Here is a 17,906-nt window from a genome sequence, read left to right as displayed (position 1 = left end):
TATTATTGTTTTATGTGTAGTTATCTCCTATCACTTTTTGGAATATTTGTTTTTTATCTTATGTGTACTAACATTTCAGGAAAATCGAACTCCAAACTACTGAAGACTTCAAATCAAATTCAGCATGCAATCCTTTGTAAATTAAAGCCTTTAATTGTTCTTTGAATTGAGAGGGAGTGATTGTAATTGAGTCAATAAAAACACACACACACTTAAGGAGATCTTACAAAATTTGTACTTATCGTATGGGATGAACCTAGTTCGTACAGGACGATCAGGTCAGTTATCTCCTTGTAAGAGTAATGGAACGAACAGGAACTGAAGAAAAATTTTTCTAAGTCCTGATCATCCAGGACGAAGTATATTCGTCCTATGATGAATTGCCCTCAGGAGAAATCTCGTTCAGGATGAAGTGTATTCATGCCAAGACGAGTTGCTCTCTGGACAAATTTAGTCCAGGATGAACTGAATTCATCCCAAGACAAAGGGAACCGACTATGGAAATTTCTGGCAACGTTCTGCAGTTTTTGGAATCGACCTTTGATATAACTTTTCATCCCAGGACGAACATATTTCATCCCAGGATGAACATATTTCATCCCAGGATGAATTTAGTTCGTACTGATTCATAAATGGTTCGTACGGGATAATTTTTGCCTAGTTTATACTGGACTAACTAAGGATCGTACAGGACTATCCACTGCGCAGAAAAACTTGAAATTAGCAGTTTTTTGGACGGTTTTTCTTATCCTTTCTATATAAGGAGTCCTAGAAACTATTACAAATTCCTTTGGAGTTGTTTTCTCTTTAGAGGGATCATTGAGTGTGAGTATTTGAGAGAGATTATATTAGTGAAGAGTGAGAGATCAAGTGAGGGGTTTATGAGGGATTCACAAAGTTATTTATAGCTAAGATCACTTTGTTTCTGCCCATCTCCTTTGAAGGCTCTCAAGTGAAGTTCAACAACATCAGTCCGGTTCTCTGCCGACACATGGAGAGTGTAAAAGGATGACAAAGTGTATCTTTGGCAGTCATTGTGTCTTCGTTCTTTTGGAGAAAACTAGAAGAGAGGACTTGAAAGGGAAAGAGGAAAGGGTGGAGTTTGAGAGGGAGTAGATTCTTGGAGGGGATTTCAAGGGAGTGTGGAGGCGATATTCACACGGTTGCTTCGGCGAACTTGCACCTCAGTACCATCAGATTCAAGGGTCATCTTGAGGGAAGTTTTGGGAAGAAGAAGATCTCTTTGGTGTCAAAGGACCCGGCTCCTTCGCCGCACCGGGGAAGGTGAAAGTGATTTTGTACAGGCTTCTCCGCCTTGTTGTGGGGGAAAAATGAGAGTCACTTTGTGGTATTAGTGCAATACTCGGAAGGTGCCTCCAGGGAGTGGATGTAGATCAAGGTTTGACCGAACCACTATACTTCTGGTGTGTTCTTTCTTATTTTTCTTCTGCATTTAATTTAATTGCAAGTTGTTTACTCTGGTTGAAAAGTTTATTTTTAAACTTTAAATTTAACTTGCATTAATAATTAAAAAGGTTTTCTAAAAATCCAAGAGTAGAAGTATAATTTTTAAATTACCAATTCCCCCCCCCCCTATAATGGGACCCTTCCCTATAATGGGACCCTTCCTTATAACCACTCAATAGAAAAAAAATTATGAACTTTGATGTAGATTATTTCACTAAATGGGTTAAGGAAAAACCTCTGGTAAAGAATATTAAAGCCAATGCCAAACAGTTCCTGTGAATGAATATAATCTATCATTTCGGCATTCCTGCAAGGGGTTCATCACAGACAAAATGATCCAATTTACTTTAAAAATGTTTACTTCTTTATGTAAGGATTTTTATATTCATCTAGTCCACATAATTGTCACCCATCCTCAGGAAAATGGCAATAGGAAGGTTATGAATTGGACAATTCTAAAAGGGTTGAAAACACACCAAGGGAAGGCTAGGGAATAATGGGCTGAAGAACTCCTAAATATCCTCTGGGCTTATCAAACCACCATAAGAACTCCTATAGGAGAACCCCCATATAATCTTTGCTTTGATACAAAAATAGGCATATAAGTTTATTTGAAGTCCCAAGTAATATAGTTTAGACTTTTGACTTCAGTAATAATGAGGAGAAGCTCAGAACCAACTTCAATCTCCTCTCAGAAGCTAAAGATATAGCCTCACTTCGCCAAAGATTTGTCTGTCACTATAACTAGATGGTGAAATCTTGATGTATCTCAATTTTGAATCTAGTTCTACATAGCATCGAGGGAGCTAGAAAGGGCCCCTAGCACAATAAACTCTCTCCCCTATGAGAGGGTCCTTATTTGATGGAAGTTATGGTCAAGATTGAAAACTTTAAACCAAATGATGTCAATGGAAAGATGTTCTGGTGAAATTGGAAAATTAGAAACCTCTATAAGTATTATCAGTAGGAGTTGATAGTACTACTTTTTTGTGTCATGTATTCTCGCCAAGTTGTTGTATAATCCCCATATGTCTTTTCTCTTTATTGAGTGTGGTAAAACCCTTCTAGCTTCTATATCCCTAAGTTATACTGGGAATTGTTATACTATCTTATATATTACAATAATATGATATTCTCTTTATTCTGATATTATCTCTTCATGTAAAAAGATAAAAAACTAATAAAGAATCTAATCTCTTAATCCATGATTTAAGAAATATGTAATTCACATTATATCTCAATCACTAGATAATCAATCCCAGAGGGATTTGATCCAACATCTTCCATACAAGTTAATATCATAAAGTAAAAGCTTTGACTAATAACCTCAGATAGGTCAAATATCTTAGGAGGATATCTTGAATCTCAAATTATTAGATTATCCGTCCCAGTGACATTTGATTTGTCCTCTTCTATATAAGTTAAATTTCATCAAGCAAATTCATTAACTAAACAACCTCGAATAGGTTAAACATCTAAGAAGGATGTCTCCCACATTCACTCAAGTCAAAAGAGCCCACTAAAATATTTCTCATCGTCTAAATTGAAATAAAACTAAGTAAATGTCATATATATATGATAAATAAAAGAAAAGAACATCAATAATATCTTAATATATCACTTAACATATCATTTACATCATATGACAATATAAACATCAATTACATATAATAATCATTAAAACTTAATATCAGAAGAGCACTATAAAATCTAAATATCAACATCCTCCTCAAGGGTAAAGGCCTTCTACATCTCACTTTCTATCTCATCACCATCAGAATCTGAACAAGAGTCACTAGAAGCTTAGTTAGGTGTTAACCCCTCAATCTCATCTCCAGTCATATGCTTCACTAGACAAACACTTTTAGAAAACCTCTAATAAAACCTTCCTCTTTGTACTCCAACTCTAAGGTCACCACCTTCACATCATATATGTGATCACGAGCTTCCTAAATCTCATCCTAAATGATCATCTTGAAAGAAACAAACTTATTAAGTTCTTCTATGACTCTAGAAGGTAACTATTCTGACTTGGACTTGGCTTCCTTCTCAGATAACAACTAGAGCCTCTTATTCTTATTTTTTTATATCTGTAATCTCCTCCTCAAGGATCTACTGATCTTTTAAATATTGATTGATCACTACATGTGCAACCACCAACTCAATATGAAGATGATCCATCCGTTGATTCTATAAAGAGGCTGAAGTTACCATAGTAGCTAATTATACACTGCACCCTGCTAGTTGCTTCTCCATAACCTTCATCTCCCTAATCTTATCATCACATTTCTTCTTGTAGTCTCCTTGTAGATACTTGACCTTCATAAACTTATTATTCCAATCATTTTAAGGTCTTGGTTCAAGACCCATATGTTACATCATCTGAAATAATAAGAAAAGTTTTATAAGGGGCATATCCTTATGAGAGTGTAAAAAGAAAAAGCAAAAAATGAGAATGGGAACTCACCAACTTCTCAGCCCGTTGACATCCAACATATTGATGTTTCAAAATATCTTCTACAAAGTGCGACTTGGATGGAGAGACATAGTGCCTTTGCTACTGACTGTCAAAATCTCCTCCACTCTTTTCTTCTTGGATGCCTCTGGATCACCCTCATTTCAAGATCATTTAGGAGAAACCTTTGAAGGTTGGATAACTGTCTTTGGGATTTTGGATGACATCTTTAACATATGAGCATGTGATCTCCCTACCTGAGTGGATAGTCTCACCTTGAACAAATATTCTTCATTTGCACATCCGAGCACAAATAGCTCCAAATCAAAGACCTGATGTACATTTAGAAGGTTCAATCCATTATTTGGATTGCCAAATATATTTCAAATGTGAGATGCTTATAGTAAAATCAAACAGCTCGATAAGATGAATCTAACAAGCCAGAGATCATCAAATTCTAACATTTTTAAAATATTTAAATGCTCAATAAATGATTCACGATCAAAGGATTCAACATCAATCATCCATTCAAACCACTCGCAATTTACCCATAATCATTCTCCTATTTATTAGCCATGCCACTCTAAAAAAACTATAAATAAACCCGTCATTTATCATGAGAGTGGGTCCAAACAAGAAGAGAAGGAAAGGAAGTATGAAGCAAGAAGATAAGGAAGAGAAGGAAGAGAGCTCTCTTGCCACAAGACTTCTCTACCATAGCCAGACTTCCACCCTGCAGCCGACCACTCCAGAGTTGTGTGCGACTGATGACTGACATTGGAGTTATTTTGCCCTACATTTGACTTACGTCAAAGTTCTTCCTAACCACCAACTGAAGCTAGAGTTCTATCCAACTACCTACTCGCACCAGAGTTCTACCCGACCATTTATTACAACTTAGATTTCAAGACTATATTTTTTATAATATGTGAGTTTTTGATGACAATAAAATATTATTATGTTAATTATTGATTCTCCCAACATACATTGGATATATTTTCTTTATGTTATTAGTGTGAAAATATACCTAATAATTCCTAATAATTCCTCCATAATGAAGTTAAGTAAATCATGCTCAAGAAAAGTTTGTACTGTTTGTACTATATAATAATGTTTTCATATAGATCACTCACATAGTATGAAATATGTATGTACTAGTTCATCCCAAATGAACTTATGGTTTTTTGAACTGATCGTACTATATAAAGTATGGTTCGTATAGATGACTCCCAGAGTATAAAATGGGATCGTCCACATTTGTACCAAACAAAGCTTGATTTTTTTTAAATAATTCATACTGTACGATATTTGGTTCGTACAGATGATTCATAGTGTATGAATTAAATTCTTATGAAATCGTACTGGACAAATTCATTTAATATTGAAATGTTAGTATTGTATGATGTTTGTTTATACATACAACTAGCAGAGTATGAAACCAGGTTCGTACAAAATTGTACATGGATTTTAAACTATTTATACGTACGAAGTATAATCATATTGTACGATCTTAGTATGTTTAATTTGAAATTTTCAATTTTCTGGACAAATTTTTTTGACTTTCATATATAAGTGTCCTGAAAAACTGACAAATATCTTCTTGCTTAGAACTTTCTCTTGGGAGTGAAAAAGAGAATGTTTTGGGAGAGTGTTTGGGAGTGAAGTTTGAGACATCTTGCAAGAGGAAATTATTAAGGGTTCACAAGGTTGCCCAAAAGTGAGGATCTCTTTGTGTGTTCTTTAAATATGTGCCATACTTCTTTGAAGTCTCTTCAGAGAAGATCTTTAGAGTAGATTCAATACTCTACCATCATCAGGAGGGTGAGAAAAGATGTCAGTACTGTACCATCACCAGGAGGGTGAGAAAGGACGTTGATACTCAGCCTTCACTAGGAGGGTGAGAAAGGATGTTGGTATTCTGCCATCACTAGGAGGATGAGAATGGACTTTGGTAATCTACCTTCATAATAAGGGTTAGAAAGGATATCGATACTCTACCATTACCAGGAGAGTGAGAAAGGATGTCAGTACTCTGCCTTCACTAGGAGGGTGAGAAAGAATGCAGGTACTCTGCCTTTACCAGGAGGGCGAGAAAGGATGTCGGTACTCTGCCGCACCGATTTTGTGGAAGAGAGGTTGTTTTAAGGGCTTCTTCGCCTTGCTGTGGGAGAAAAAGGAGAGTCACTTTTGATTTAGTGCAATACTTGAAGAAGGAGTCTTCATGGAGTGGTCATAGGTCTAGTTGGACTGAACCACTATAAATTTTGGTGTTCTTCTTTTCCTTTATTTTACTGCATTTTTATTTTTCATCACTTTATTTTTCTATGGTTGAAAATAATTTTTATGAAAATCTTTTTATAGAAGTAACTGCATATTTAAGGATCATTGAGTCAAATATCTTAAAACAATTTTCTAAATTTCCAAGAGAATTTTTAAATTACCAATTCACCCCCCTCTTGGTTAATCTTGGCATACTTCTGCTAGGTCTAACAACCTTCTAAAACTTTCACCATCAATTGAAGCTAGATTTTTGTCAGACCATCAAAAGTCACAGTATTTTTAATCTATGCATGTAACTAAATTTTAACCGGATAATTAATTAATGTAATCTAATCGTCCTCAATTTCAAGGATGAGTCAACCACTTATAATATAATCAAACACTAGTGGAATCCTTTCAATTTGAAGTGGCCCTATAGTTTTTCCTTTTCTAAGGTTTCCATTTTAAAATTTTGGTTTTACATTATTCTTTTGTTTGTGTGCTAGACATCCATACAATGCTAAGATGAGAATTTTCTAACTCTATCACCGCGTATATTCTAGCCCGTAATAATTATAATTTTACTTTTAAACTATATTTTATAAAAATACATATTTTAATTATTTTTTAGTTATATTTATTGAGTGATTTTTAATTATATAGAAATTTATTAATCACTAAATATACTTAATTTATTCAAATTTTAATAAAATATTTTTTAAACATTTAGTCCACCTATAATAAGTGCTCTTGTCAAAATGGGTATGAGGGTCGAGTTCCAATCGGGATCTAACCCTTGTTAACTAGACCAAACTGGCTATTTGTGAGGCCATGAGATTCGAGCATGCGAGCTCAGGGGCTACAAGGGGAAGGCCGTTGGGTGCGAGTGGAGATGTAGGGGCCAAGAGCATGAGGTGTGGGAGCGTGCCTCATACACAGGCTAGCACATGTGAGACATGCAGGAGCTCGGGTGCAAGAACGAGTGAGGGTGCAACCTTGAATGAGGGTATAGGGCAAATGTGATTGAGGTCAATCATGTTTTTTTTTTTAAGTATTTGGTTTCACCCGGGTTTGGGTTACATTTTTTGGTTGTATCAAATATTGACACCCCCAGTCTTCAATGTGATGAAATTTATGGGAATTTATTCTCAATCAAAAAATTAAAAATAAAAATATGAAAATTATGCATTCTTACAAATTAAAATATTAGCAAACTATAGAACATTTATCGATTTATTTTAGTTACTATGACACATATTTAGCAAAACTATAATAGCGCTGGTAATTATTCACATCATTGTTGTTCAAAGCTTAATCGAATGAAAATGAAATATATTTATTCAGACTTCATAATAACTATAAATTTTGTGAATATGACAAATTCTCTTTGAATGATTTGTTCACATAAAAGGTCAACCTTTTAATGACTTAATTTGGACAATAGATGCATTATATCAAATCTATGTTAAGAAAAATATAAGTAGAACTAAAAAGATTTGATTAGAAAGTATTAAAAAGAATTTTTTTTTTATTAGATTAAAACAAGAATTTGACTCCTATGAGAACACAATGAGAAAGAAAATTCTTATTTACTTGGCCAGTAACATTATATTTAAAATGAATTATTGAATCCATATATATAAATGATGCAACTATTTTTTTGAGAACTAAAATATATCAAAAAATGTTGGTTATAATGTTTTGATGTTCTTTGAGATTTTGATGATATTATTTTAAAGAAAAGTAGTTAAATGTTAGTTTTACTAATATGTTATGTTTAAATATTATATATGCAATAGCCCTCCTCTATTTTAAAAATAAATTATATTATTTTTGTAGAAGTTGCTCTTTAATTTCTTAAACAATTGACTCTTTATTCTCTCTCTTATTTTCTACCATTTTCTTGTGGAATTTGATCCAAAGCTTCCATCAATTTGACTTATTTAAGTTTACTAGATTAATGAAACCGTGATAACATCAAAATTCTCTACCTTATTTATTACTAGCCAACTTTGTTGAATGAATTTGGAACTCACCGACATCAAAATTTTTTTTTTTGGGAAAATTTGGGGCCTAAGCCCAATTCATTAATAGATGAAGAAACAACATAAAAAGGATCTGCAATCACCACAAGCCGGTGGCAGACCTCAAAACCATATCAGCACTAAAAAAGAGCTGCTTAATAAAGGAAAACTAAAGCAAAGAGGAAAAATGATAAAATTGGAAGGACTCAGAATTGCAATTCTTGAATCATTCTACAACGCGTCAAAATTCATCCAAAAGGATGTGTTGGTCCCCTGGTTGCCGAAAGACCTTACAAGGGGATGCTTAAAGGATTGCGTACATCATCGTCCTTCAATAAAGAAAAATCTGGTTGCCCATAAGGACCTTCCAGAATTTGCCCGAGAAGCAGCAGGGTCAGGAGCCAATCCAGCTTCCACCGTAACAGAATGGTGGACAATGCAGATAACCAAAGTAGAGTTATGTCCATTTGACAGTTTTTTGAAGAACTGCCCTTTTGATCTTGGAAGAAATGGTAGATAGACAGTCTAAAGAATTGCCAAACAGCCTGTCATTCCGGGCTTTCCACAGAAAATAAACAGCAGCACAAAGCAACATGAAGCATCGATTTTTACTGCTCTTGTCTAAGCCCCAATCATCAATACATTGAAAAACTTGAGCAAGATTCGGCCTTAATAGCATACAACTCATGTAGGGAAAAAGTTTAAGAAGCAAATTGAATGTAAAATCACATTCAAAAAACAGATGCGAATGGTTCTCCTCATAATTGTTGCAAAAAGTGCAAATGGGATTAACAGTAAGCCCCCTTAGAATCAAATTATCAGCCGTTTTAAGCCCTTTTTTAAAAACCATCCAGGTGCTAAGGGAAAAACGTAAAGCATAGTGCTTATGCCATACCAATTTATGCCAAGGAACAGCCTGAATGTCTAAAAAGAAGCAGTTATGGAATGTTTTAAAACCAGGTTTGGATTTATTGGTCCAGTGGCAGTCTCCCGCAATACCAGAGATAGGCACCTTTTTAATAATTTCCACTATGTGTGACGGTAATGTTTGAGGGAGTAGCCAAATCCCATTCCTCAAAACAGAATTCATTGCTAAATTATGGGGATAGATCAGATGATCCAAATTTTTCAATTTAAGTCTGTCAGCAATCGAGGAACCAAAACACCAGGGTTCCCAAAAAAAGGTAAGAGAACAATTATCATTGAGGCTAAAATGAAAGGAATCCGACAATTTAGCAGCCACCCCACAAAGGAAATTCCAGAAAATTCCCTTCTTCTTAATTCCAGAATTCCAAAAGGATATATACTTAGCCTTCCACCACTTAAAAAGATAGCTTTTAGAATTGTAAAACCTCCAAATTAGAGAACAACCAAAACCGTAGTAAAGTGATTCAATGGTAGGAAGGCCTAAACCACCACAATGTTTAGGCAAGCAAGTATTCTTCCAAGATATGACATGTAATTTCTTTTTATGAATGTCCCCATGATATAAAAATTTAGAGCACATGCTGTTAATCACCTTACTACAACCTTTAGGGATGATTGTGCTTCTAATCCAATACGCCAAAATGTTGAAAATAGTATGCTTAAGGTATTGAAATCTACCGGCCAAGGATAAATTTCTAGCTTTCCATCCTTCAAGAGAGACTTGAATTTTCTGAATAAGGGGCTGAAAGTCAGATTTTTTAAGTCTCTTACTGAAGATGGGAATGCCCAGATATTTGAAGGCAGAGTGGTCTAAAGGGATGTTCAAAGTTTCAGAAATAGCCTCTTCATTGTGCACGTTGTTAGACATTAGAAGAGTGTTCTTGGAGGGATTGACATGAAGACCAGAGATAGCAGCAAAGTCCTCAAGAATGTTATTAAGAGAGAGGGCATTGTGTATAGAAGCCCTGCCAAAGACAAGCAAATCGTCGGCGTAAAGTAGATGAGAAATGGAGACATTACCAGAATTAATACCATGGAAAGAATGATTAGAAGAAGCCTCCTCAAACAAATCCGAGAGACTATCCATGGCAAGGCAGAAGAGGTAAGGAGACAATGGACAGCCTTGTCTCAAACCAGAAGTAGAGTTGAAGAACCCTTCAAGAGCACCATTGATAGCAACCGAGAAATGGATATCGTAAATACAACCCTTTATCCAAGAAATAAAGAGGGGAGGAAAGCCCTTAGCAATCATACGATTAATGATAAAATCCCTTGAGATTGTGTCAAATGCTTTGTGTATGTCATACTTAGCACAAAACATTTTCTGTTTATCCTTAACATTAAAATCCAAGAGAATGTCTGAAGCAAGCAAGACATTATCCGAAATAATCCTTTCATGAATAAACCAGCTTGGCTAGGATGGATGATGTAAGGCATAAAGTCTCTCAATCTGTTGGCAAGAATTTTGGCTATAATCTTGTAAAACGTGTTGGAAAGGGAAATAGGCCTATAGTCCAAAATGTTGTTGGCATGAGGCTTCTTAGGAATTAGCACAATGGCCATAGCCTTGGCTTGCTTAGGAAGAGTTCCCGTATTAAAGAAGGACCAAATAGCTTCACACAATTGCCTGCCAATGATATTCCAAGAAGACTTATAAAATTCAAAAGTATAACCATCTGGGCCCGGTGCTGAATGATTGGGGGAGGAAAAAATGACATTCTTGATTTCATCCACAGAAATGGGGCCAACCAGTTGCGGTACAAGGGTCGAGGGGAGTTTATTAAGAGTTGTAGCATTGCGTCCAATGTTAGAGGTAGGTGAAGGGGTGTTAAAAAGCTTTTGAAAATGCTGGATGATAGCAAGAGAAATGTCATTGTGATTGTTGAGAAAACCATTATCCGTGGAAATGGCTTTAATAAGGTTGAAGTTATGCCTCACATTGATTTTGGAGTAGAGAAATTTGAGATCATCTTCCCCACATGTCATCCATTTAGCTTTAGCCCGTTGGATAGTCCAATCGGCCCACTCCGCATTTCTATCGGCAAGTTTTTGGTTTATAAGCTTTAAAGCCAGATTGAGCTCAGGATCCAGGGGAGAGACTTGAAGCTGGGTAAAAATGGTGTTTTGTATTTGGTTTAGCTCATTGATATCTCTATTCAATGTCATGGATGAGGCCCAACTCTTAGATTTGATCTTAAGCTTCAAGGTCTTGAGCTTATGATAGAAAGAGTGGATAGGGCTGCTGTGAAACTTCTGAGAAAAAGTGGAGATGAGCTCATCCCAAAATTTCGGTTTGGACACCCAATAGTTTTTGAATTGAAAATGATGTTTCAGATTAGTTTTAACACCCTGCTGCACCACAATAGGTGAGTGGTCCGAAATATAAGGATCATCCACAGTATAAAAAGAGTTAGGGTATTTATCCAGCCAGGCATCATTAACCAACATCCTATCAAGCTTGATATGGATGGGGTTATCAGTTCTCTGATTAAACCAAGTAAAAAAGTGTCCCACAGAAGAAAGCTCATGGGCCCCAATGTCATAAATAAGATTTTGAAAATCTAAGAGTTTATTGTCCTGGAGAACCGATCCACCAGCTTTTTCATGGTTAAATCTACAGCAGTTAAAGTCGCCGAGTATGATCCAAGGTAAAGAAATTGAGTTGGTAATTTCAGTTAGATCATTCCAGAGAGTTCTCCTATCCTCCAGTAAGTTAGAGGCATAAACCACAAAAATGAAAAATTGTTCTTTACTGTTCGTAGTCACCAAACCATGCACCAGCTGACTAGAAGTAAAGATATGCTTAAAACTAACAGTGTTAGTATTCCATTTAAGCCAAATTCTGCCCGGAGAAGCATAGACAAAGTTATCATAGGAACCCTCCAAGGGGAAGATGCGGTGGTTAGAGAGGAACCAACTGTTAGAAATGTTGGTAGGAGAGATTCTGGTTTCCAGAATGAATAACATGTCAAGGTTGAATTTATTGACCAATTGTTTGCAACACAAGGTTTTGTCTGGGCTATTGAACCCACGGGTATTCCAGGCAGCCATAGAAGGGAGACTGGTCATTGGGATTTTGAGGTTGAGGGGGTAGCCTTTTTGGCTGTTTTGGATCTTGTGGTTTTTGTGTTAACAGAGATGGCCGTGTTTTGCTTTTCTTTCCCCATACTGAAACTGCCAGCCGAACCTCCACCAGCATCAATCAGGTTATCATAAGCAGGGGAAGGGAAGGTATCACGGTTGAGGGTCAGGGTAGAGTTGAGGTCGTTTTGATCAGACAATATGGCAAATTTGTTGGTAATGGAAATATGTGGTGACTTATGGGGAACATCATCTAAAATAGATGCAGGTTTAAGTTTGGAAATTGGGGATATAGGAGGAGATTCAGTTGCTGGGTTATTGAGGTTATGTACCAGAGCTTGGGAAGAAGAAGTTGAAGTAGAAGGCAGGGCAGTAGGGGCCGCAGGTTGTTCAATAGGGTTCGGTAAAGGATTTGCAGGAGGTTTGGGAATATTAAGTCTAGGAGCTGGGTTAGGGTTACGTGGTTTGCGGCTTGAGCTTCTACCACTAGTTTTGGGAGGTTCGGCCTGAGGTGGTTTGGGATTAGGGTTTTTTGGACATGCATTGGAGGCATGCATAATAGAATTGCATAAAGAGCAGTGGGTTGGCTTCCATTCATAAAGAACAGAGAGAGGGAAGACTTTTCCATCATTGGTATAATAAATCTCATCAGGAAGGGGAGAGTTACTGCAAACCTGGACGCACACCCTGGCAAAGGTGAGCCTAGTCTTGGCTGCCGTGAGCGCATCGACCGCCAATGGGATACCAACACAGCTTGCGATCTTGGAGATGCCCTCCGGCGTCCAACAAGAAAGGGGAAAGTTTTTAATTTTGATCCAGAGAGGTATTGACGTGAACTCTTCACGGACTGGAACAAACTCCGGCGTCCACTTTTGAAAGATGAAAGGCTTGCCAAAAAAGAACCAGGGTCCACCCGTCCAGGCCATATCATAGTCCTCCCTGTTGTTGAACTTGAGAAGGAATAAACCCTCATCTAGGGTCAGCAAAGTGAGCGTACCCTTGAGCGACCATGTTTTTTTGATAGTAGAAAGTAGGGCTTCATAATATGGTCGACGGCCGATGGAATATCCGACCAGAGAGAGAGCCCACTCAGTGCTTCCGGCGTTGAACTGTGCATAAGTGAAATGAGCGGTGGCCTTTTCGGTTGGATGATGCGAGATCGAAGAGGTGAACTCATTCGACACAAGCGGCTGGGTGGCGATGAGGCTCTTCTAATCTCTGGGTAAACCAGCAGAGGAGGAAGGAGCGGAAGGATGTGGGAGAAGCGGTGGGAGAGTGGAGGAGGACATCCCAACGGAGATCCTCCTCGGAGGAGCAGAAAGGGAGGCGTCCAGGGAACGCAGGATGCAAAACCCTAGCAGAGCGATTTTCCTTTCCTAAAACTTCACGAAAATTTCGATATCAAAAAAAGACATCAAAATTCTCTAACCCTTGTCATCCTTATCATCTTCATTCCCATCTTAGACTCCACAATTTGCGATTCACTTAAGTTGTGATCAGTTATATATAGAAGTGTGTTCCTCAATATATCTGTGATGTGGAGGTGATCTAACCATGCACATGCAGGTTGGATTTTTTCATCCATTTAATTAAAGTGACAATGAAAATCAAGATATAGAAAATTAAATTGAGACTTTCTCAATTTTAATTTTCCTAAAAACATTATCCCAAATAAATCAATTAAAGAAAACTCACCAAAATATTTATTGAAGTTGTCAGTCTTCTTCTTCTAATCACCTTACCAAATATATTTTAGTGAGTGGGCACCTTCAATTAATTATTGACGAACTCTCTTTCCTTTAAATGCGAATTGTGTTCTCAACACAATATTATTTTGAATTCAATTTTGTTCTTCACTTAATTTCATTCTTCAAAATGAAAGGACTAAGTGAGTGATTTTTTTCTTAAAGAACTTTAGCCATTCTTCTATAAGAAAAGTTCACATCTTTTCAAGTTGGACACATCTATTCATAAGCACTTGTTTTAAATTCATTAAGCACCTTTTTTAAAAAGATAGAGTTGATTATCATCATACTTCATCATCTCAATCATTTAATAAACGATATTTATCATGATACAACATCATCTCTATTTTTATTCTTTTTTATTTTTTTTTTTTTTGAAAGAAGCCAGAGCTAAATTAACATTAAAAAAGAAAGAGCAACTACAATTTAGATTCCTCCTTCAAAATGCTAAAAAAAGGAGGAACCTTATTCACCAAGCACTCATCCCAAGTAAAGTTACTTACTAAAGCATAGTTAGCACATAAGTTTGCTAACTAATTACTTTCTATACTAATGCAATTAAAAATAACAAAATTGAATTTAGCAAGAAATTCCATACCATCATTCTTTAGCTCCCCCTTATTCCACGACTTTTTGAAGTAAGAAATAATGTTTGAGTTATCACCTTCAATGAATATGCCATCATATTTGAACATCCAATCCTTGATCTCCTCTTTAATTGAATTAATGGCAAGTAGCTCCAATTGAGCAATATCCCAATGTATAAATGATTTTCCATAAGCAAAAAGGAATCTCCCTTTACTATCTCTAAAAATAGCCGCTATACCCGCCTTGTAAGATGAAATGAGAGAAGCATCAACATTAACTTTTAGCCAATTGGGTGGAGGAGGATGCCAAGCATTAGATAGTCTTAATGATTGATTAACATCCCAAAATCCCAAATTAAAATGGCTAAATTTTTTAGAGACCGAAGCTTGAACAATGGCCTCGGAGGATAAAAAGCTAGAATTATCTTCTACTCCACCATGTATCCTCTTGATTCTACTTTTCCAAGATAGAAACACCAAAATACAATAAATTTTAACCATCATAACTTTCCTGGATACATTATTTTCCAGCCATCTAAAACATTGTTCACTAGAATTGAACAAAGGAAAACCGAATCCCCAATGGTTCAGATGTTGAATTATCTCTTTGATCTTCAAGCAACCACACACAATATGCTCCATATCTTCACTACACTCATATCCTCTTGGACAGTTAGCATTTTGAACAATCCTTCTATAGCATAAGAAATGCATAGATGGGATTGCATTCCTCTTCAATCTCCACCAAAAATTCTCCACCCAAGAAGTCAACTTTGCCTTCTTAATCCACTTCCATAACAGATCAACTTCAAAGCCAATAGCCTCCGATTTCCTTAATAATCCAGGAATAGTCATACCAGAATTTTGATTGATCAGAACCAAGAAATCTGCTTCCTTTTCTTTGAAAATCTGGGTCTTCATGATGATGTCAATAAGCTCCTTACCAAAGAATTTGCTCAGATTCTGTACATCCCAATTTCCTTCAGAAATAAATTCCTCCACAAGGACTGGGCTGTCAACAACAGGAATAACTAATGTAGGCCACTTGTTAATCCATTTATCTAGTATCCAACTATCTTTGAAAGCATCCACATATCTACCATTAACAATTGCCCATTTAACAATAGCATTTAAAATAATAAATACTTCATTATGAATTTTAAAAGTAACAGAATTATTTCCACTGTAGTTTCCTTTCAGCAATTTGTTCCTGTACTTTGCTTCCATAATAGAGTGTAGAAGGGAATGATCAACTTGAGCGAATCTCCATGCTAATCTAGCACGCAAAGCAGGAGCTTTCGTTATATTAGAATGTAAGCCACGACTGCCATATTCAATTGGTTTACATATATCATTCCAATTCACATAATGCATTCCTTTGGATCCATTTTTCTTGTTCCATATGAAATCTCTGCAAATTTTATCCAGGTCCACCAACAGTTTTTTCGGTACCAAAGAATGAGTTGAGTGATAGATAGGAAGAGCAAGCAATACAGATTTAACTAGAATAATCTTGCCTGGCATTGACAAACATTTGTTGTTCCATTGATTAAGCTTCTTCAAAGCTTTATCAATGATGAATTGAAAGTCTTCTCTCTTAAGCCTCCTCAAAGCCATCTTTAACCCAAGGTAATGGAATTCTTTCACATATTTAAATCCCATGATTTTAGATAAACTTCTCTTCCTACTTCTTTCCACATGTTTTCCAAACATAATAAGCGATTTGCTGTAATTGATTTTTTGCCCTGTCCATTCACAGAAATTATGAAGAATTCTCTTCACTCACAACACCTCCTTCCTATTAGTTTTGGAAAACATAATAACATCATCCGCATACAGTAGATGCGAGATACGAGGTCCCTCAGGACATATCTTTAAACCACAAGAGCTATGAATAAATGCATTAGACAGGAGTTGTGAGCAAAGAATGAAAAGAATGGGAGATAAGGGGCAGCCCTTATTATTTTAATTATTCAAATAGATTTATCATGACACATGATTATCTCTATTAGTTTTATGCAATATAACTAAAAGCTGCTCTTATAATATAAAGGTGTTACTAATGCAATCATAATTTAACATTTATATTATGTCGCTTTATTAACAGTATTGTTCAATTAATTTATAATAATGCTAAGGTGATGAAGAAGGGACATATGGACCTATAATTTAAGCTCTAATAAATTGACCATTAAATTAACTTATAAATTAATAAATTAAACTTTTTAATTTCAATGTTATTTTACTAGAAATATGAAATTGCACTATTGAATTTATAGCATAATTTACTCGATTTAAGAGATTGAATAGTCCATAAAAATAAATCATTATATATAAAATAATCCTCCATAAAAAGTTTATAATTAGAGTTAGATAATTTTGTCAACTCACTAATTACATCTTTTGCATTTAATTTCTATTAAATCTCTAATGAACAATAGGCTTTGTGACATTATCATAAAATTTGAGTGCTCAATTGTTCAAGTTTTGAATTAATTATTCAAGAGACTAGTTTTTTAACTTTTAAAATTGAAAGGAATGGAATTCATATCCATATTTAACATTCCCAACCATTTGTTTCATTGAGTTTCTAAGATACAAGGATTGAGTTTAAATCTTATAAATTATTTTTTAAGTAAGTCAAAAAATTAAATATCATAAATAGGAGTTTATTGATAACTCAAGATTATGATTGATTTATATATGATCATCTTTGTTATAAATTTTAAAATATCTCTAGATAAAATATAATTTATTAGAGAACATAAAATTTATCTGGTCTAATTCTATATAATCATATTATATATAATACCTCCATCCTTAATATCTTCATATCAAATAATTCAGATAAAATTATTCCAATCTTAATGTTGATGGACTCTACTAATAATACTTAATTATAAATTTTACTATAATTAGTAATTATGAACTTGTCTAGATTATTATCCATAATTCAATTCTTTTTTTTTTTTTTTGCAAACCCATGGAGGGGCCTACTCGTTAATTAAAAATAATGATTACAAGGTCCTTGAAGGGGACCTACAGCTCTCTAATGCTCAAAAGAGCTACAAAAGATGTCCAAAAAATTCCTACGAGCTGATGGTCCCCTAGAAGTTACAAAATAACCTCGTAACATTCTAGAGGTGCTAGAGGATAGCACCTAAAAAAGAAATATGAAAAAATAACCAATGAACCCAATCCATCTACAAAATTTTAACAAAATCTCCACCAGAGTAATCTTCCCTTTACCTTCAAGAACAAGCGAAAACAACAAAAAACCAAACAAAATAAACAAAAGATGTAACACAAAGGATATATATTAGTTAAAATAAGGTTCCCAAGATAATTAACAAAAAAGATA

This window comes from Dendrobium catenatum, unplaced genomic scaffold, assembly GCF_001605985.2.
Source record: "Dendrobium catenatum unplaced genomic scaffold, ASM160598v2 fragScaff_scaffold_185, whole genome shotgun sequence".
Taxonomy (NCBI): Eukaryota; Viridiplantae; Streptophyta; class Magnoliopsida; order Asparagales; family Orchidaceae; genus Dendrobium; species Dendrobium catenatum.
The sequence above is the reverse complement of the archived record's forward strand: the minus strand, read 5'-3'. Positions refer to the sequence as shown.